This window comes from Acinonyx jubatus, chromosome B4 (genome assembly GCF_027475565.1).
Source record: "Acinonyx jubatus isolate Ajub_Pintada_27869175 chromosome B4, VMU_Ajub_asm_v1.0, whole genome shotgun sequence".
NCBI classification, from domain to species: Eukaryota; Metazoa; Chordata; class Mammalia; order Carnivora; family Felidae; genus Acinonyx; species Acinonyx jubatus.
In genome coordinates, this window is record NC_069387.1 from 110,152,344 (window position 1) to 110,171,572 (window position 19,229).

A 19,229-nucleotide genomic window follows, 5' to 3' on the forward strand; every position below is an offset into this window, starting at 1 on the left:
TATGGTCTCTGATCTCAAGGTCATCACACTACGAAACTTCTTTGTCCCAAGCCCACCATTATCTTGGTTCTTCTGTACTGGGCATCTGGAAATTTCTGGATTTCCTTCTTGTTCCACTAGGTACAGAGAGCTAGGAGCCTATCTTAGACCCACATGCTGTCTTCTTAGCCATTTTAATTTATTCTTGGAGTTTCTCCTCATTGCTACAATGGCAGGTGAATCTTGGGGCTCTTCAAGGAGCTCACAATTTTTCTGAGATATGCCCTTGCCTATTCCTATGCAAGGAATAGCTACATAGACACAAACATCTATGTTGATGTTTCCATCACCTGTCATAACTCTACCCCATATTTTGGTCCCAAGGCAGAACACCTAGATACTCACAACCTATAATCCTACCTTTCTCTCTCCCTTCTTACTTCTTCCTATCTAGAGGTACTGTTCTTACCATGAGGAATCCTCCCTTATGCCATATATTTTATGCTCTATAAACTATAGTTTATAGTTTCACTATAGTGAAAAGGAAAAACCACAATCAGAGGCACAAATTTTGTTTGACGTATCTTAAGGAAGATTTTTATTACTTATTAGTTTATTTTCTTTTTCAACAGAGCATAAATACGGAGTCTTTTTGTCCCACAAGATCCTTATGAAAGCCAGATTTGAGACATGAACCTGAGCAGTCCATTTTTTAGTATTCTAGGAGACATTTTCTCTCTCTCCCTGAAGTGATAAATACCATTGGTTTAATGTATAGAGAAAATCAGAAAACTATGATTAAGATAAAGAAAATGCATTCATTGTTTAACAGTTTCAAAATCTTATCCCTAAGGCATTATGTGTAAAATATGAATAGAAAAACCTTCGTTTTTAAAATACTGGAGTAGACAGCTCTAGGTCTTTGTCTTCTTGGAAATTACCCTCAAATAATAGAAAGAAACACAAAAAGACAATCTCCATCTTTGATTAAACTAGAAAACATTAACACAGAACATAATATGAGAAGATGGATTTTCAAATACCATAAATGTTAATCAGAGATGCAGATTTCTTTTTTTCTTTTTTCTTTTTTTTAACATTTATTTATTTTTGAGAGAGAGAAAGCAAGACAGAGCCCAAGTGGGGGAGGGGCTGAGAGGGGGTGGACACAGAATCTGAAGCGGGCTCCAGGCACTGAGCTGTCAGCACAGAGCCCGATGTGGGGCTTGAGCTCACGGACCACGAGATCATGACCTGAGCCGGAGTTGGATGCTTAATCATCTGAGCTACCCCGGGACCCCCAGGGGTGCAGATTTCAAGACAGGCTGGCAGATCACTGTAGCACAAAGTAAAAGAGACCTCCAAGATGGGAAAACCCACTAATCCTTATTTTGAACAATGGAAACAGGGTGTGTCTATAAGTAGGAGACTCCCCTCTACTTAGTTGGGGTTCAAGAAATAAGGGAGGACCTGTCTAGCACAGATGTATAAGACATACCTGTGTTCAAGAAGTAAATGGAGGCTGTGGACCAGAAGTGAGTAGTATTACAGCTGTCATTCACTTTTATCCAGGAAGAAATAAGTCACTCACTCATGTAAACTTCTTCTGATGAAGAACTTCACACGAACCAGGAAAAGTTCTTTTTTGCTTAGAATGTGGCGCAACTTTTCTCTGACTCGTCACTGAAAGATTTACAATAATTAAAGAAATAGGGTCTATGTAAAAATATTATAAAAAAGTTAAAGGAAGAGGAAACCCTTTCTTAGTGAAGAATCACCAGAAAAATAGTGATTTTTGAAAAGATAGAATGGGTCACCAGCAGTATCACCATGAAATCTAATCAGTTAATGAAGTAATATATCCTTATGAACAAAAACCTCAAAGCAAAAAAACAAGTTAGAGGGGGAAAAAACCCGATGAAATAAAGTAAGATAAAATCTTAGTATTTCAAAAAAGGAAGAAAAAAAAAAAAAACCATCGAGAAATGAAGTCCATACTGGTAATATGGAGGACAGGATTGAGAAAAGCAAGAAAATGCAAAGCTAATTGACTTCCACTTTGGGCACATGGTAAACTGGATATTGTTCAAAGCCCTTCAGCTGAAATTTATCTTGATGCTAAATAAGCTTTAAAAAAAATGTACTTCTAACACATTTTGGAGTTCTGTGTTAATGAGGACTTGTAGGAAACAGATACTGAAGCAGACAGAGTTAAGGGTGAAAATAATTAACCCGAGCCCAACTTCTGTGAAAGATGAAAATGATGAGGAAGGAAAATGAATGGAATGTCTTCACATATGATGGTTTAAGAAGAAAGTGGGAAGGAAGTGAAAGAGGCAGGAAGAGCTTCATACCATGACACAGAGAAATAAGTCTCAGCCAAACCAGTGAGGACTTTGGAACAAAGAGGAGTTTGCTTGAGGAATCCTATGTTGAGTAGAAATGACTAGACCTAGGATCCCTTCTGTGCTTGATCATAGTTTCAACTTGAAACCTGAGGCAAATTCTGAAGGCACTGAGGCTGCAGCTGTCCTCCTAACTGCATTCCTTTTAGCAGAATAGCAAATTCTTTTTTGTAAGATTAGACAGGTACAACTCGACAGCTGCTAAAGTCCACGTCTTGGGCCATATTAATACACTTCTCCATATACATTTAGGGAGCAGCTCTCCTCATATGTTCTAGTGGGACTCTCTTTTGGGGGAAAATGTGGAAGAGAGGTTAGTGAGATGAATACTAACCTCACTGATGCAGTGATGTATACGGGACTATAACTGCCACAGTCCTGCCTTCACTATTAATTCTAGATTTCTTTTGCCCTCAGCTAGCACCTCCGCCAGCCATGGTGGCTTACCTAGTGGTATGGTCCAAACCTGCTTTTCCTAGTTCCTGGTAACTATACTGTTCTCAGGTGGGATTGCTGCATCTGTGCAGTCACAGTCACACGTGATCAAAGGAGTACCAAGAAACGTCCACACTGATCACTTGAGTTCACATATATATTTCCAAACCCTATCTTGTTCTGATTAGGGTTAGTTACCACTGAATATAGGGTGACTCCTCTTCTCACCTGCTGTTCTCTATACAAAAGGGGCTCTAAGTGCTCAAGTGGCAGCCATAACTAGTGGTTCTAATGGCATCTTTATTTTCTCTCCTGGAGAGCGTGGCCTGTTTGGAATCAGTACCTCTAATCCTACAAGGGACAGTAAGTACAAAATCATTTGTATGCCATTGGGAATGATGGTAAGCAGCATCATCTTTTTTTTTTTCCAGTTTGGTACCTAGCTGATGTGTTCTTTCTATCGGGAATGGCATCACATAGAGTTCTTTAATTCAGTGTGCATGCTGCATGCTGGAAGGTAGTATCCCATTCTTGCAGAGTATTGTTCCTTCAGGGTACCATCTCAGGAGTACCCTGAGCTGTTTTTTCTAATGCTATATCAGGATGGCTACTTCCAGATGGTAGGGTGTGAAATGTAGACAGTGTATCCCATTGTCATGGTCCCACTCCTTTATCTCCTTTGCTGTGAAGTGGATCCCATGTTCAGATCCCATTACACTTTTGTGGGAACAGGTACCTATAAGACCTCAAGATAGTGCTGGCTGAGGCTCTGTGGGCAGGAAAGACAAGCACGTACTCAGAATAAGTCACTGACCCTTCCAAGATACAAAGTTCAGTATAACTAATTTGCTACCAAATGGTTCCCTGGAGGAAAAATACCTTATTAGGGGCTCAGAATTGGTCTCTGTTGTCGAAAAGTTGGACATTCAAGGGCAGCCCTTGCAATTTGGCCTTGGTAAGTATGAGTACATGCTGTGGGACCTATGTGCGGCCTCCATCTCTGCCACTATTGCCTATTGTGTCACATCTTGAGTGGTCAGTGACAAAGGCTCCAGTGTCACCTGACCCAGTTATTTTGTCTGGTTTCCGATGCACATTAGCTGTGTCTCCTCCTGTAAGTTAATCTGTCATCCACATACTGTCTCCTAAAGCTTCTTGTCTTCAATTGTCTATTTTTTTTTTTTCTTACGGGATCCTAACAAGTCAGTCAGGTCATTAGGTCATACTGCTCTTGAGTCTGTATGTATTTCCACCTCAGAGCCCTTCTCCCTATATACAAAGAGGATGACTTGGTGTACCAATGTACAGCTCTGTCTGCAAGGAAGATATTATTTTGCCACTGTCTTTCAAGACCACCACTGGATTTCATCCACATTCTGACCCTACCTATCCTCCGTTTCAGAGAGTCTTACCTTTCTGCCACCACAGGTAAGACCTCAGGGAAGGGTGCTAGGACAATCATGATAGGTCATATGGGGACTTGGCTTACCTGCTTATGAAAAATGCTCATGCATCCTTGCACTGTTCTTATTTTATCCTGATTGTTCTTATTTATACCTTATAATGGATGCTGCTTAGCTTTCTCAACTTAATGACTTGGTAGGTTGAACAGAAACAAGCTCATGATAGCAGTTCCAGATGCATGGGCACTTAGGATCCCATGGTCAAGGGTTTTTCTCCACCAAGGCCCAGTAGCTTACTAACAGCTGTTTTACGAAGGTATAAAATTCTCTGCTGCACATAGAATGGCCTTGCTTTATTTTAGAACTCCAGGGCCTGCATTATGATTTTCCCACTGTGGCTTAGGATGAACTCTGCACTGCCTCTTTTTCTGCCACTGACAACTTTAACACTGTAGGGTCTTCTGGATGTCATGGCCTAGGCTGTAATTGATTGCATCATATCCTGGACATGCTGCAGAACCCTTCTGTACCCAAGATGCCACTCAAAATTGACAGTATTTCATGCCACTCATCCTGTGAGCTGGAAGAGCATTCCAAGATGTGTAATACATCCTCTTCAGAACCCACCAAAAGACTTACCAGGCATTTAACTCGCTTGTTTTCGATAGAAAATACGAGATGCAGTAATTGTCTTTTATTCAAGAGGAGGCATCCTGACACACATGTGACCTCTATACCTCTAAACGCTTTGCTGAAATCACGTGCTCTGCATCTCTATAGAATTTATCTTCCATTAGCTGGAGATGATGTGTCTTTCCAAATTCTCCTGCATGCTAGCCGCCACTTAGAATGCTACTCAATAAATACGATGTTATTTATGCAAAGCGTAAATGTGAAATTCTATGGGATATCCAAAGATCTATGGACTATGTTTATAACAAAGACCAGAAAGAAGAATTAGCATAGCCCTGGAGAGATATTATGAATGGTTATTCTTGTTCATTACATTTGAATGAAAACTGCTTATGATACTTTTTTAATTGAGATACAGTGGAACACAGTCACCATCGACTTAATGGCCACATATTGTATATATTAGTTTGCAAGGGTTGCTGTAACAAATACCATGGAATGCATAAGTTAAGCAACAGAAATTTATTTTCTCACACTTCTTAAGGCTAGATGTCCAAGATCAGTGTGGCAGACAGCAAGTTTAGTTTCTTTTGAGGCCTATCTCCCTGGTTTGCAGATGGCCACCTCTTGCTGTGTCCTCACATGGTCTTTTCTCTGTGGGTATATATGTCTGTGTCCTAATCTTGTCTTCTTACAAGGATACTCATCACTTGGATTAGGGGCCACTCTTATGATCATTTGGTCTTCATTACCTCTTTAGAGACCCCATCTCCAAATATAGTCTCATATGAAGTTCTGGGGGTTAGGATTTCCAACATATGAATTTATGGGGGCACACTTCAGCCAATAAGACCATGTACCTGAGGCCATGCTATTCTGTTATAATAAAAATTCTATGCCTCATATGTCATGATCAGGATTACTACTTAGTTCAGCTTACTGTGATGTAAAATCATTCTCCAGGGTTCATCTGGTTTCTGTAAGGGATATAATATCTGCCATCCTTTGAGATGCATGTTGTTGTTTTTTTTTAAGTTATTTTTTTTTTCGAGAGAAAACATGATTGGGGGAGAAGGGTAGAGAGAGAAACAGAGAGAGGGAGAGAGAATCTTAAGCAGGCTCCATGCTCAACATAGAACTCAATGAGGGGCTCGATCCCACAACCCTGGGATCATGACCTCAGCCAAAATCAAGAGTTGGATGCTCAACGAACTGAGCCACCTAGGCACTCAGAGGTGTGGTTATTCTTAATTCACTGTCTTGGCTGGGGCAGGGATATAGTTTCAGAGGCTTCCATTTGGTTTACCGCCCCAGTAGATTTTACCCTACAGTCTAGTGGGGATAAATCCAATCTAGAGGTTAACCCAACTTCCAAATATATCGATTCCATTTATACATTAAGGAATAGCAGAAGTGAACACTGGGTATGTCAACGGTCCCACCAGTGGAGCCCTGCTGATGATTCAGGTCTCCAGGTATCAGTGTCAGCTCCAACCACAGGACTAATAGTCCTTGAACGGTTTGGAAATTCCTTTTCTCCAGTGAGTAACATTCAAGTAAATAGTCATAGTGACTGAGGTGTCTCCAAATTGATGAAGATTTAGGGAACATAATGTATCCTAAGCCTGTGCATCAAGGTGAAAGAAACTATAGACAAGAATAAAGAAAATATTTAATAACAACTAATGAGAAAAGATAAGATTATCTACAAATGAACAACAATCAATATGAAAACAGAATTTTCAACAGGAACAATGGAAGGTAGTGGATTCAAGGACCTGCAGTCAAATAACTGTCAACCTAATTTTTGTATCTAACTGAACTCTCTTTTTTAAGAATGAGAGTGAAATAGGGCTGCCTGGGTGGCTCAGTCGGTTGAGCGTCTGACTACGGCTCAGGTCATGATCTCACAGCTCGTGAGTTTGAGCCCTGCGTCAGGCTGTGTGCTGACAGCTCGGAGCCTGGAGCCTGCTTCAGATACTGTGCCTCCCTCTGTCTCTGCCCCAACCCACTCACATTCTGTCTCTGTCTCTCTCAAAAATAAATAAACATTAAAAAATTTTTAAAAAATGAGAGTGAAATACATGTATTTAGATTAATAAATGGAGAAAAATTGTCATTAACAGACCTTCAATAAAGGAAGTACTGAAGTGGTACTTCAATGAAAAGAAAGCGACTCAGAACACAAAAAGAGATTCAAAAGAAATAATCGAGCAAAAAAAATCAGTAGAGATATGGGTAAACTTAAGCAAAATTGATAATATTAGGTAAAATTAATTCTTTCTAATAGGTGAACTAAAAATAAGATAAAACTAAAATATTAGAAAACATAAAAGTTAGGGATGTAATACTTGTGGTATTACTTGAAACAGAATCCAATTAGGTTGTATATAAGGTCTGTATCTTTCTCAATCTTTTCCAGGTTATATAAACAAAAGATTTTTAACTATGGATTCAAATAATGTCATACTGCGATTTAATAATTTAATTTTTGGTATTGTGCAGAGATTTTAAGCATTTGGAGAACATGAAAATATTATTATATTCTTAGCCAAAACCACATTTCCCGTAGTATCTCCATATCATAAATAATACAAGAAATAATTTTCACCTATTAAAATCAAATTAATAGTCAAGTTTTTTAACATAAAATTTTCTCTAAGTAACTATTGGGGTAATGAGGTCATAAGAAAAGTTACAAATTAAGTAAGCTGGTCATACTAATAGATGTTTTTCCTATCTTTTTGTACTCTTTGTGTGATAATTTTGATACAATCATTTAAAAACACATTGTTACTAAGATGTTATAATTGAAAGTCCATAAAATTCACCTAGTTAACGTGACCATGCAGTTACCTTTCATATATTTACAGAGTCATGCGACCATCGCTGCAATCAAAGTTGAGAGTATTTTCATCATCCCGCAGAGTACCCTTTACAGTCTTATCCATTTCCTCCTATTCCCGAGCCGTAGGCAACTATTAATGAGTTTTTCTTTTCTCTATAGATTTATTTTTTGGGACATTTCATTCCATAAATGAAATCATACAATATGTAGTATAATACTATCCAAATACTTTGCTCTCTTTAAAATCAGGTTATTTGTTTTTTGTTGTTGATTTCTAAGCATTCTTTATATTCTGAGCACAGTCTCCATCAGATATATGGTTTGCAAATATTTTCTACCATTCTTCGAGGTTTTTTAAAACACTTTATTGATGATGTCTTAGGAAATCATAATTTTTTTTTTAATTTTGATGGAGTTCAGTTAGCCTATTTTTTTCTTTTGTTGCTTTTGCTTTTGGTGTCATATAATAAACTATTGCATAATCTAAAGTTATGAAGATTTATTCCTGTATTTTCTGTTAAGAATTTTATAGTTTTAGCCTTCCATTTAGGTCTATGATCAATTTGAGTTAATTTTTGAGTACAGTAAAAGGTAGAGATCCAATTTCAGTGTTTTACATGTGGGTGTCCAGTTGTCCCTGAACTATTTGATGAAAAGACTCTTCTTTTCCCCACTGAATTGTCCTGACTCCTTTGTATATTACCATTAGACCACAAATGTATGGGTTTCTTCCTTCCTTTCCTTTCCTTTCCTTTCCTTTCCTTTCCTTTCCTTTCCTTTCCTTTCCTTTCCTTCCTTCCTTCTTTCCTTCTTTTTCTTTCTCTTTCTTTCTATCTTTTTCTTTCTTTCTTTCTTTCTTTCTTTCTTTCTTTCTTTCTTTCTTTTTCTTTCTTTCTCTTTCTTTCTTTCTTTCTTTCTTTCTTTCTTTCTTTCTTTCTTTCCTTCCTTCCTTCCTTCCTTCCTTCCTTCCTTCCTTCCTTCCTTCTTTTTAAATATTGATTGATTGAGAGACAGAGACAGAGTATGAGCAGGAAGGAACAGAGAGAGGGAGACACAGAATCCCAAGTGGGCTTCAGGCTCTGAGCTGTCAGCACAGAGCCTGACATGGGCCTTGAACTCATGAACTGTGAGATCATGACCTGAGCTGAAGTTGGACACTTAACTGACTGAGCCACTCAGGCGACCTGTATGGGTTTATTTTTGAATCTCAATTCTGTTTTGTTGATCAGTTTGTCTATTCTTATACCACTAACACACTTTCTTGATTAATGTAGCTTTCTAGTGAGTTTTGAAAGTGGGAAATGTGATTCCTTCAACTTTGTTCTTCCTTTTCAATATTATTTTTATGCTTAAGATTATTATATCTTCTTGGATAATTGCCTCCTTTATCATTATATAATACTTCTTTTTATTCTTGGAAATTTTCCTGTCCTGAAATCAGCTTTATGAAATTAATACAACTATTTGAGCTTTCTTTTGATCAAAGTTAGCATTATATATTTTTCTCCACCTCTTATTTTTATCTGAATCTTATTTGTAAATGAGTTTCTTGTAGACAACATATATTTGGGTCTTAATTTTAATCTACTCTGACAATCTCTTTAAATTATGTATTTATATAATTTGTATTTAACTTACTAATACAACTAGATTCATATCTACTATGTTTGCAACTATTTTATATTGATTAGTTTTTCTTTGTTTTTCTTCCCTCCCCACTCCTTTTTTTTCCTTTTCAGATTTAAAGTAAACATTTGATATGATTCAGTTTTATCTTCTCTCTTATTGAATTAATTATACTTCTTTTAAAATATTTAATGGTTTCCCAAAAATTTGTAATATACATTTGCAAATAATATTTACCTTCAGATAATACCACACGTTTCACATTTAATGCAAATACCTTATAACAGTGTATTACTGATTATTTCTTGCCATTGTGTATGACATTGCTGTCATTCATTTTATTCAGCTATGTTATTTTCTTTTAATTTTTTTTAACGTTTATTTATTTTTGAGAGAGAGAGACAGAGCATGAGCGGGGGAGGGTCAGAGAGAGAAGGAGACACAGAATCCGAAACAGGCTCCAGGCTCTTAGCTGTCAGCACAGAGCCTGACACGGGGCTCAAACTCACAGACTGCAAGATCATAACCTGAGCCGAAGTCGGATGCTTAACCAACTGAGCCACCCAGGCACCCCATTATTCAGCTATGTTATTAATCCTCCAATGCCTGGTTACTGTTTTTACTTTAAACAATGATCTTTTGCACTAATTAAGAATAAATAAATGTTTAATTATTTAGACATTTTTTCCTTTAGTTCTTGGAAGTTAGTTACAGTTGCTAATCTGAAGCCTTTGTTTAACAGTTGCCTCCCTCAGAGGCAGTTTTATTGTAAGCTTTTTTTTTTTTTTAACTGTATATGGTTTGCACTTTCTGTGTCTTTGCCTGCTTCATTTTTTGTTGAAAAGTGGACATTTTAGATAACATATTGTAATAACACTGGTTACTGATCCCTCTGGGAGTAATGTTGTTGTAATGTGCTTTGTTATTTGTTTCTGCGTTCAGCGAGTTGACTGAACTAATCCTGTGAAGTCTATTTCCCTCTGTAGTATGCACCCTCTGCTGTCTTTGCTCATATATATTTTTTTGCTTGTTTTTGTCTTTTAACAGCTACCATCCCTGTGTCAGCATAAGTCATTTATTCGTCAAAGGTTGTACTTCCATCACCTTTAATCAGTTAGATTTTTATTCTTTACCATTGAATTTGTATGCCTGGCCTGGAGACTGTCATAGTTCAAGGACCTTCCAGAGTTTTCCACATGTTCAGTCAGGGACGGTAGCTTGGATATTCTCTCTTGATCACTCTTGAGACGGCATATCCTTGGGCATGAAGTTTTCCATACTGTCTTCTAAATAAATTCCTTCCCCTTACAGCCTCCATCTTCCACTGGGTAGAAGCTCTGTGCTTTTGCACAGTGACTGGGAGTGGGAACAGAAGCCAGCCTCTCCCAGAGTCACACCTCAGTTCTACAAGAGAATGTTAGAAAGGAGGTTACTTCCTGTCTTCCAGGCTTTCCCCTGTAACATAGAACTTTAATCCTTCAGGTGAGCGAGGGTAGCTATGGTCAGGGCCCCAGGTTTTCTGGACTTTTTAAAGATTGTTTTGTCTGAAATAGAGCTTCTTTTCTACAAGTAGGGGCTGGGTGGGGAAGGAGAGTTCTAGTTTTCTTAACTGTTCCCACCTTGAATAGAGTTTTGCTATATGGAGCTAGGAGGCCTGAGAAACACTGGTGAAGCTGTAGCCTTAGACTTAGAGCTGGAGGGAGAGGGAATCCTGGACTTCTTAGTTGCATGTGCCTGGAGTAGAATTTTCATAAATCTGAGCTGGGACAGATTATGGGGAAAAGAAGCAAGCAATGGCTTAAAATGCCATAGACTCTCACTGTTCTTACTGCGATTTAGTAGATTTCCTTAAATGAATGCTTCTCTACTTTTTATGTGCTATTAGGACAATATCCAGAGGCTAAATTATTGTGTTTCTTAAAAATAATGCTCTCCCTTTAAATAGTTGTTTTATAGGGCAGAGGATTTGTCAGCCTCCTCATTCTTTCACAAATTTGGACGTTTTCTAATTACTTCTTTTCCAGGTTACTAATCTGCTGTTTTGCATTATTTAGTTTGATATTAAACCTGCTTATTGATTTCTTAATTTCAGTTATTACAGTTTCTATTTCTAGAATAGTGCTGCCCAGGAGAACTTTCTGGGAAGATGAAACTATTCTATAGTCTGTACTATTTTAACATGGTAGCCTCCCACCATCTGTGGCTAGTGATTCCTTAAATATGTGTGTGTGTGTAACAAAGAAATTGACTTTTCTTCTTTTCTTTTTTTGTCTTACAAAGTAATTGACTTTTACATTTTATTTAACTTCAATTAATTTAAGTTTAAATAACCACAGTTGGCTCGTGGTTAACATATTAGCACAGTTCTAGAATTGACCTTATTTTTTTTTTAAAAAAAGGATTCCAATTCTCTGCTGAAATTATTCATCTGTTTCTCTATTTTATTGAATTTAAAAAATAAATTATCTGTTGGTCTCTTTCTTTTCCTATGGTTTTCTTTCTTATATATGGTCCTCTCTTTTATCATGATAGGTAACTTTTTATTAGACTTACTAGATGAGAGTTGTGGGAATAAAATTATAGAAGATCTAGGTGATATTATCCTCTTCTAAAAATTTTGGATTTTTCATTTGGGAGACAGATTCCTTTGTTCAGTACAAAGACATTGGTCTTATTATTGGCTCTATCTGTGCCCTTAAGCATATCATGCAACAGCTCTGAACCTCAGTTTCCTCAACCATAAATAGGCCTAATATTCAGCCTCCTTAAAGCAAAGGTTGTAAAGGTGAATAGTCAATTTCTGAAAATTTTGTGAAATCTACAAGTTAATATGAAGATGAAGTTCCTATTAACAATTCATTTTTTTCTGCATATATTCAGCAATACTTTTACAGGTTGCTTGAAAATAAAAACAGGATTTTGTTGGGGAGAAATTGTTCTTGCTGTTACAAACAAGTTACTTCATGCTTGTTTGTATGTGTTGACTGATAGTTTTTGAGTGGTCCATGATAGAGAAAAGTACCTGCCTTCTGAAGGCAATGAACGGTTACAAAATCAGCTACTAATTAATGGTCTTACAATTGCAAGTGGGAACAAATTTACTACTCCTTTTAGTTTGTACTCTGTCATGAGATTTCACAAAAATGGAGAAGAATCTGAATGTTAGCCAGAATCCTAGGCCGCAGTCAAGTTTTCTGGTGCACATTGAAATCTCAAGTCATCATGAGAAACTGGTAGAGCCAATGGTGCCATTTTTGTTTATTCTTAGAAAATTAAAGTCAGATTCTTTTTCAGTGGGTGTACACATTTTCTTATTCCAGTCATTCCAGTGCAGCACAAAAGAAGGATCATTTCCTTATCTTGCATTTTATTAGGAAGGAAAAAAAATTCCTTTGTACTTAAAACATCATCTTCCTGTAAACAGAATGATTAACTTGATATTGTCCAAATAATTTCTAAGTATCCAAATAAGATTAAGGCATTTATTTTCCCAAAATTATGAGTTATTTGTCCCTTTTATTTCATTTTCTACACTTAAGCCAAGAGTTTTTTATTGCTTATTCAAAAACTGTTGCATTTTTGCCCTAAATTCCAGTAATCCTTGGAATGCTTTGACATCATGTAGTATCTGAATAGAGCAATATTATCGACAGTATAAAAAAGTTTTTGTTGTAGAAAAATTTTTATTTTTAAAAACAAAACTGGTTTCAAAATCTAGTGCCTATCATAAGATATGTTCTTTTTCAACTTGATTCTGACAAATATATAACCAATACTGACCATCCATTGTTCTTCAAGAGAAAAATGCTACCCTATTACAGATTGCCAATTTATTAATATCTTTAAAAACCTGTTTAAAGGCTCATTTCCTTTCCTATCTTCTCCACAATGTGTTTAATGTACTTGATTTGGGTAATAACATCCAGTAGTCAGGGAAGACAGAAACAGCTACCTTGATTACTCCCTTGGCATACTTATGCATGAATGGAGACTTGATGCATGAACAAAAACACTTCAAGGTCATACTCTTGATCTCCCTCCAGGTTTTCTTTTCTCTTAAGATTAAGCTATAGCGTTTCCTCTCTTAACAAAAAAGCAATTGAGATATTAAAACATGCTGTGTTCACAAAGCCTAAACCCAAGTAGCTATGTACAGATAAAGTTCTGCAGTGGGGCAATGGTTCCATAGTATTGTATAAATATACCAACTATCTCAGGCAGCTTCTCTTTTAACAGCTGTTTAATTGCTTCTCTTCATTAATTGCAGCTTCAGAAAAACCAAAGAAGACGTACACACACACAAACCCCCAAAACCAACGACCTATTTATAATATTTATGGCATGCCTCTGTGTTATTACTTTCATTATGACACCTATCAGAGAAATATAGAAATGAAATATTTGGACATTACAAATATCCTAGCAATAAATTTGAGTTAAAATATTCTCCAACTCTAGTTACTACGACTGGAAAGACTCATTTCTTTCAGCTATTATTTCTAATGCTGCTAAAGAGACACATTTGGGGAAACATTTATCAGAAGTACTAAATCAGCATTACAGATATATGCCAAGGGACCAGATGAAGCTATAATTGCAACCAATTTGTTTTTCAGATGAGGCTTTTGTTTTTGTTTTTTTCAGAGTTGATGGATGGCCATATTTTCGAGGCTAATATGTATCTGTCACAGATTAACACAGGAGAGTGATACAAATATACTCTAAAGCACGGGGAAGTGTTGGTGAGTAGAGGTGTATATAAATACATATAGGAAGAAATGAAATAATCAAAAGGTCTATCTCAGGCTTGACACTTAGATAACATCCCTACAAAGTGACCTACAGGTGCAGATGCTGGGCTTATATACTCAGGAGGTTGGGATTATGGGGGTATGTCTTAAACCAGGGACTCTTAACCTGGTACTGTTGACATTTGGAGCTGGATAATTCTTTGCGTGAAGGGCTGGTGTCTGTATACTAGGACGTTTAGCAGCATCCCTGGCGTCTACCCACTAGATGACAGTAGTACCCACCCTGAGTTGTGACAACCAAAAAATGTCTCCAGATAGTCTCTGAGAGAAAATTGTCATTGGTAAGAACCATTGGAGTTAAAGAAGGCAGGGGGATAAAAATTCTTTGGTCGATATAGCATTATATTATCATATCCCATCTAGGAAAGCTGTGGATTTTTATATGTCACCCATGTGTTCCTGACGACTCCTCTGTCTGTAGCAACATCCCAAGCCTCAAATCTCTAAATTAATACTTTCTTGACTTACAGGAATTCCACGTTTTTATTTCCTTTCTGCAGGTTTCCTGCACAATTTCTTGAAGAGGTGAAATTCCTAGGAGTGCTTGGGTAGGCAGAATTCTGACAGACACAAAGCTCCTTCCTGCAGTTCTGGTATCTTTCTGTTCCTGTGTCCGTTCTTCTGGTTATCCCTGCCCTTTGTGGCTTAGGGTTTGTTGCGCATGTGATCGCCAGTGTTGCTACAGAATTCTCTGTTTTCAATACTTTTTTCTTCTGGCCATAAACACAACAAAATAAGAAAAAGGTTTTTTTTTTCTTTATATGACTAATCTTTTCAAATATTTTCTCAGAGCAAGCAGGTTGGACCCCTGGTAGATTCTTCTTTTATTCTAAATCATTCACTGTCTCAGAGCAAATAGGCCTCCCAAGGGGCAATATTAAGGGCACAGTGAAATCTGGTCTCATACTCTCCATGAGAACATTATTGCTCTTTGACAAACTCAGGTTCTACTGCTCTCTTGTGCACTCTATACGACTTACTTTGTACTTGGATATTTTCTCATAGAGTCCATTGTCCCACACAAATCGAGATCTATTATAGGAAATTGGTTCCTGTACCCTAGAACATTCCAAGGCCGTTAAAACATGTGTTAATCAACTTAGGAATGGTTGTAAGATGGCTCTGTTCAGGAGTCAAGAGGTTCCATGGATTAGTAAGGTTTAACTTCTAATTCCATCTAGTAGACATTTATATGACATAGCTTCAAGTATTCTGTTAGGTATTTTTATTTTATAGCTGGCAACTTTACCTAATATTTTTATTTGTTGCAGTAGTTTTTGATGAAAATTATAGATATGGCTGTTATCCCCCATTGAATCTATGAGTTTTATAATATTATTTTTTAACTTGACACGTTTCTAAATTTATCTAACAGAATATTGGGATGAAATATTGAAGAATATAGAGAGTCGCCACTTTGTGTAGTATAGTATTAACTAAAACTTGTGTAGGTCAGACCTATGCCCTCACTGTGCATGGTTTCATAGTAACTGAGGAAATGTGCAAATAGAGGACACAGTTCTGATGTGCATGCGGTACAGTTAACACAGTACTGGGCAAAGTGAGGGCTGCCTTGTTAAATAAGAACAATGATGGAGAACTTATCTGGTACATATTGAATATGTGATAAAGCATTCAAAGTGAAATACAGTCGTCCTTATGTAAGAATGAATAACTAGTGCAGAGGAAAAATAATAGGCATTTCGGTAAAGATTTAAATTTAGTGTATTAAACACAGATTTTTTCTTTCTGGACTGGATTATACACATTATCATTAATTTCACACATGACCTTCTTTCATGTCAACCACTTAATCAGTTAATACGTTTATTTACACACAATATAATAAACACCTATGACAACACTACCTAAGCCAAGAATGAGAACAGTATAATACCATACCATATGTAGTATTTGGACTTGTATTTTCACTTAATATTATACTATTATTAGTAGTATATTATTAATACTATATATAGCTATAGCTCATTTCCTTTTACTACTATATAATTTCTACTGGGTGAAAAATAATTGTTTATTTGCTCATTCTCTAGTTGATGGACATTGAATTGCTATCATATATTTTTCTTTACTGTTAAGAACAAGGTTTCAGGAAGCTGTGAATTCTACACACTTATTCTGGTGCACATATGTAATGTAAGAGTTTATTGTAGAGATGAGTTTCTTTATCTATATAGGGTTGCTTTCTGTGTGTGTTATGACATAGGGATTTTTTTTTCATTTGGAACTAATATATACTAGTGCAATTCCTATGGAAAACAGAAGAGAGCTTTCTCAAAAAAATTGAAGACAGAACTACCATAGGATCCAGCAATCCCTTTTCTGGGTATATATCCAAAGGAAATTAAAACAGGATCTTGAAGAGATATCCACATGTATATGTTCATTATAGTATTCACAATAGCCAAGATATGGAAATAACCTGTGTTCATCAACAGATGAGTGGATAAAGAAGATTTAATATGGGGGCACTGGGTGGCTAGGTGGGTTAAGCATCCAGCTCTTGATTCTGGCTCGGGTCATGATCTCACAGTGATGAGACTGAGCCCTGCATTGGGCTTTGTACTGAGTGTGGAGACTGCTTGGGATTCTCTCTCCCTCTCTCTGCCCCTCCCCCACTCGCTCACACGCTCACATTGTCTCTTTCTCTCTCTCAAAATAAATAAATATTAAAAAAGAAGATGTGATATATATAACACACACACATATATCATGATATACCGTGTGTGTGTGTGTGTGTGTGTGTGTGTGTGTGTGTGTGTGTGTATTCCTGATATATATTTCGGAATACTATTCAGCTGTAGGAAAGAAGAAAATCTTAACATTTGCACAACATAGATGTACTTTAAGGGCATTTTGCCAAGTGATGTTTCACTTAGCCAGACAGAGAAAAACAAATACTGTGTGGTATCATTTACATGTGGAATCTTAAAAAAAAAAAGTTGAACTCATACTAACAATAGAAAAGTGGTTTTCAGGGACTGGGGGAGTAGGGGAAATAGAGGTTGTTAAGAGGATATAAACTTTCAGCTATGAGATGAATAATTATATGAGAATCTAATGTAAGACATTGTTGATAACAATGTGTTGTGTAATTGAGATTTGCTAAGAGAATAGAAGTTAAATGTTTTCACCCCTCTCAAAAGATGTGAAATGATGGATGTGTAAATTAACTACATGGAGGGAAACCTTTCAGAGAATATACATACGTAATCACTACGAGGTACAGTTCAAATATTTTACAAATTTATATGTCAGTTATACCTCTATAAAGCTGAAAAGGTGTGCATATAATAGAAAAAAATCTATTGGTAAGAATTTAAAAGATACAAGAGAACAGCTAAAAAGAAAGATTCTAACACATTAATTGAAGTTATCTTTGGTTGATTTTCCCCCAAATTTCACTTTCTACATTGAGAATATAGAAAAATAAATATTACATACTATTTAAAATGACAATGAGAGGATAATACAGAAATGGCCTATGTGAACCTCACCTGCTTCCCTTCTGCTCCTACTCCTAGTCTATCTACCTTTCCTGAGCTTAGGATCTTCTGGGGCTGATAGTGAGCCAGAGGCATATGAAGTCTTGGCTGGTAATTTTCTGATTTAGCATCTTGGCCAGTAAATAGCAGAGCCCATAGAAGAGCTCTGTGGACAGCAGTGTCCACAGAGTCCAGCACACCGCTGAGATTCATGGACCCTTGGAAGGAAATTCTACATCAGTCTTATATGGCAAAGCCTCCTGTCATTGATCTTCAAGATCTTAGCTTAGGAGTTGATGAACAGGTGAACTGAGGTTTCCTACTCCTGAATCTAAGTTAATATGAAGAGGCTGGAAGTGGGGAGATCTCCTGGTATGTGCTCAGGAGATAGCAGCTTGACTTCTACAACAGTGCTGGATCATGCATGGAGAGAACAGTTACTCTGTCATCAGTGTGCTCACTTAGAGTACCAGTACTCAGACTTGAGCCCTAGCATGTCTAAAAAAAGATCACAAATTCTCCACTTCTCTGGGTGATCAATTTGAAGGGTAACCTTGTCCCTATAGTTCAACATTCTGAGGGGCTGTGTAGATAAGCCTTGTGAAATCAGAGGTGAAGGTTAGCAACCCCATACCTTGGACTGAGCCTTCCTCTGTGTTAAAAGTGATATTTTCATCTTCATATGTTTGGCTCCTGGTTACAACTCCCAATTGGTTCTCATTGGAAAGAGAAGGAAGCAAGCAGAAGAGAGGTTTACTTATAAACTCTAACAATGGCCTCTCTCGTGTTTTTTTAAAGATTTTTTAAATTAATTAATTTTAATGTTTATTTTTGAGAGACGGCATGAGAGGGGGAGGGGCAGAGAGAGAGAGAAGGAGACACAGAATCTGAAGCAGGCTCCAGGCTCTGAGCTGTCAGCACAGAGCCCAATGTGGGACTCAAACCCATGAACGGTGAGATCATGAATTGAACTGAAGTTGGATGCTTAACCAACTGAGCCACCCAGGCGTCCCATGTATGTAAGTATGTTATTCAACCCTTGAGAATAATGAATTAAGGGGCACCTGGGTGGCTCAGTTGGTTAAGCATCAGACTCTTGATTTCAGTTCAGGTCATAATCTCATGATTTGTAGGATCAAGCCCCATGTCTAGCTCTGTGCTGACAGTGCGGAGCCTGCTTGAGATTCTCTCTCTCCCTCTCTCTCTGCCCCTTCCCTGCTCACATGCACATACACATTCTATCTGTCTCTCAAAACTAATAAATAAATATTTTTAAAAAAGAATAATGAATTAAAACTATACTAATTCTGGGGCACCTGACTGGCTCAGTCAGTAGAGCATGCAACTGTTGATCTCAGGGTTGTGAGTTTGAGCCCCATGTTGGGTGCAGAAATTACTTAAAAATAAAATCTTAAAAAAATAAAACTATACTAGTTCCATTGTTGGTATTCTCCATGGATAATTATTTAGTTTAAAAAAGCAAGATCCAGAAAAATGTACATACGGTGATCATATATTTGGAAAAAAATGTGTACCTTTAAATGTTTGTACATATGTATGTTTGCATTTATGTGGGTGTATAG

General features: G+C 37.0%; 1 long non-coding RNA gene across 1 annotated transcript in view; it reads left to right on the top strand.

Moving 5' to 3' along the window:
* Nucleotides 1-19,229, top strand: part of LOC128316455 (uncharacterized) — a 123,355-nt gene that overhangs the window by 63,231 nt on the left and 40,895 nt on the right. The window contains exon 3 of the long non-coding RNA XR_008300387.1: nt 13,974-14,071. This is a non-coding gene — a long non-coding RNA (uncharacterized LOC128316455). The remainder of the gene's footprint in view (nt 1-13,973; nt 14,072-19,229) is intronic.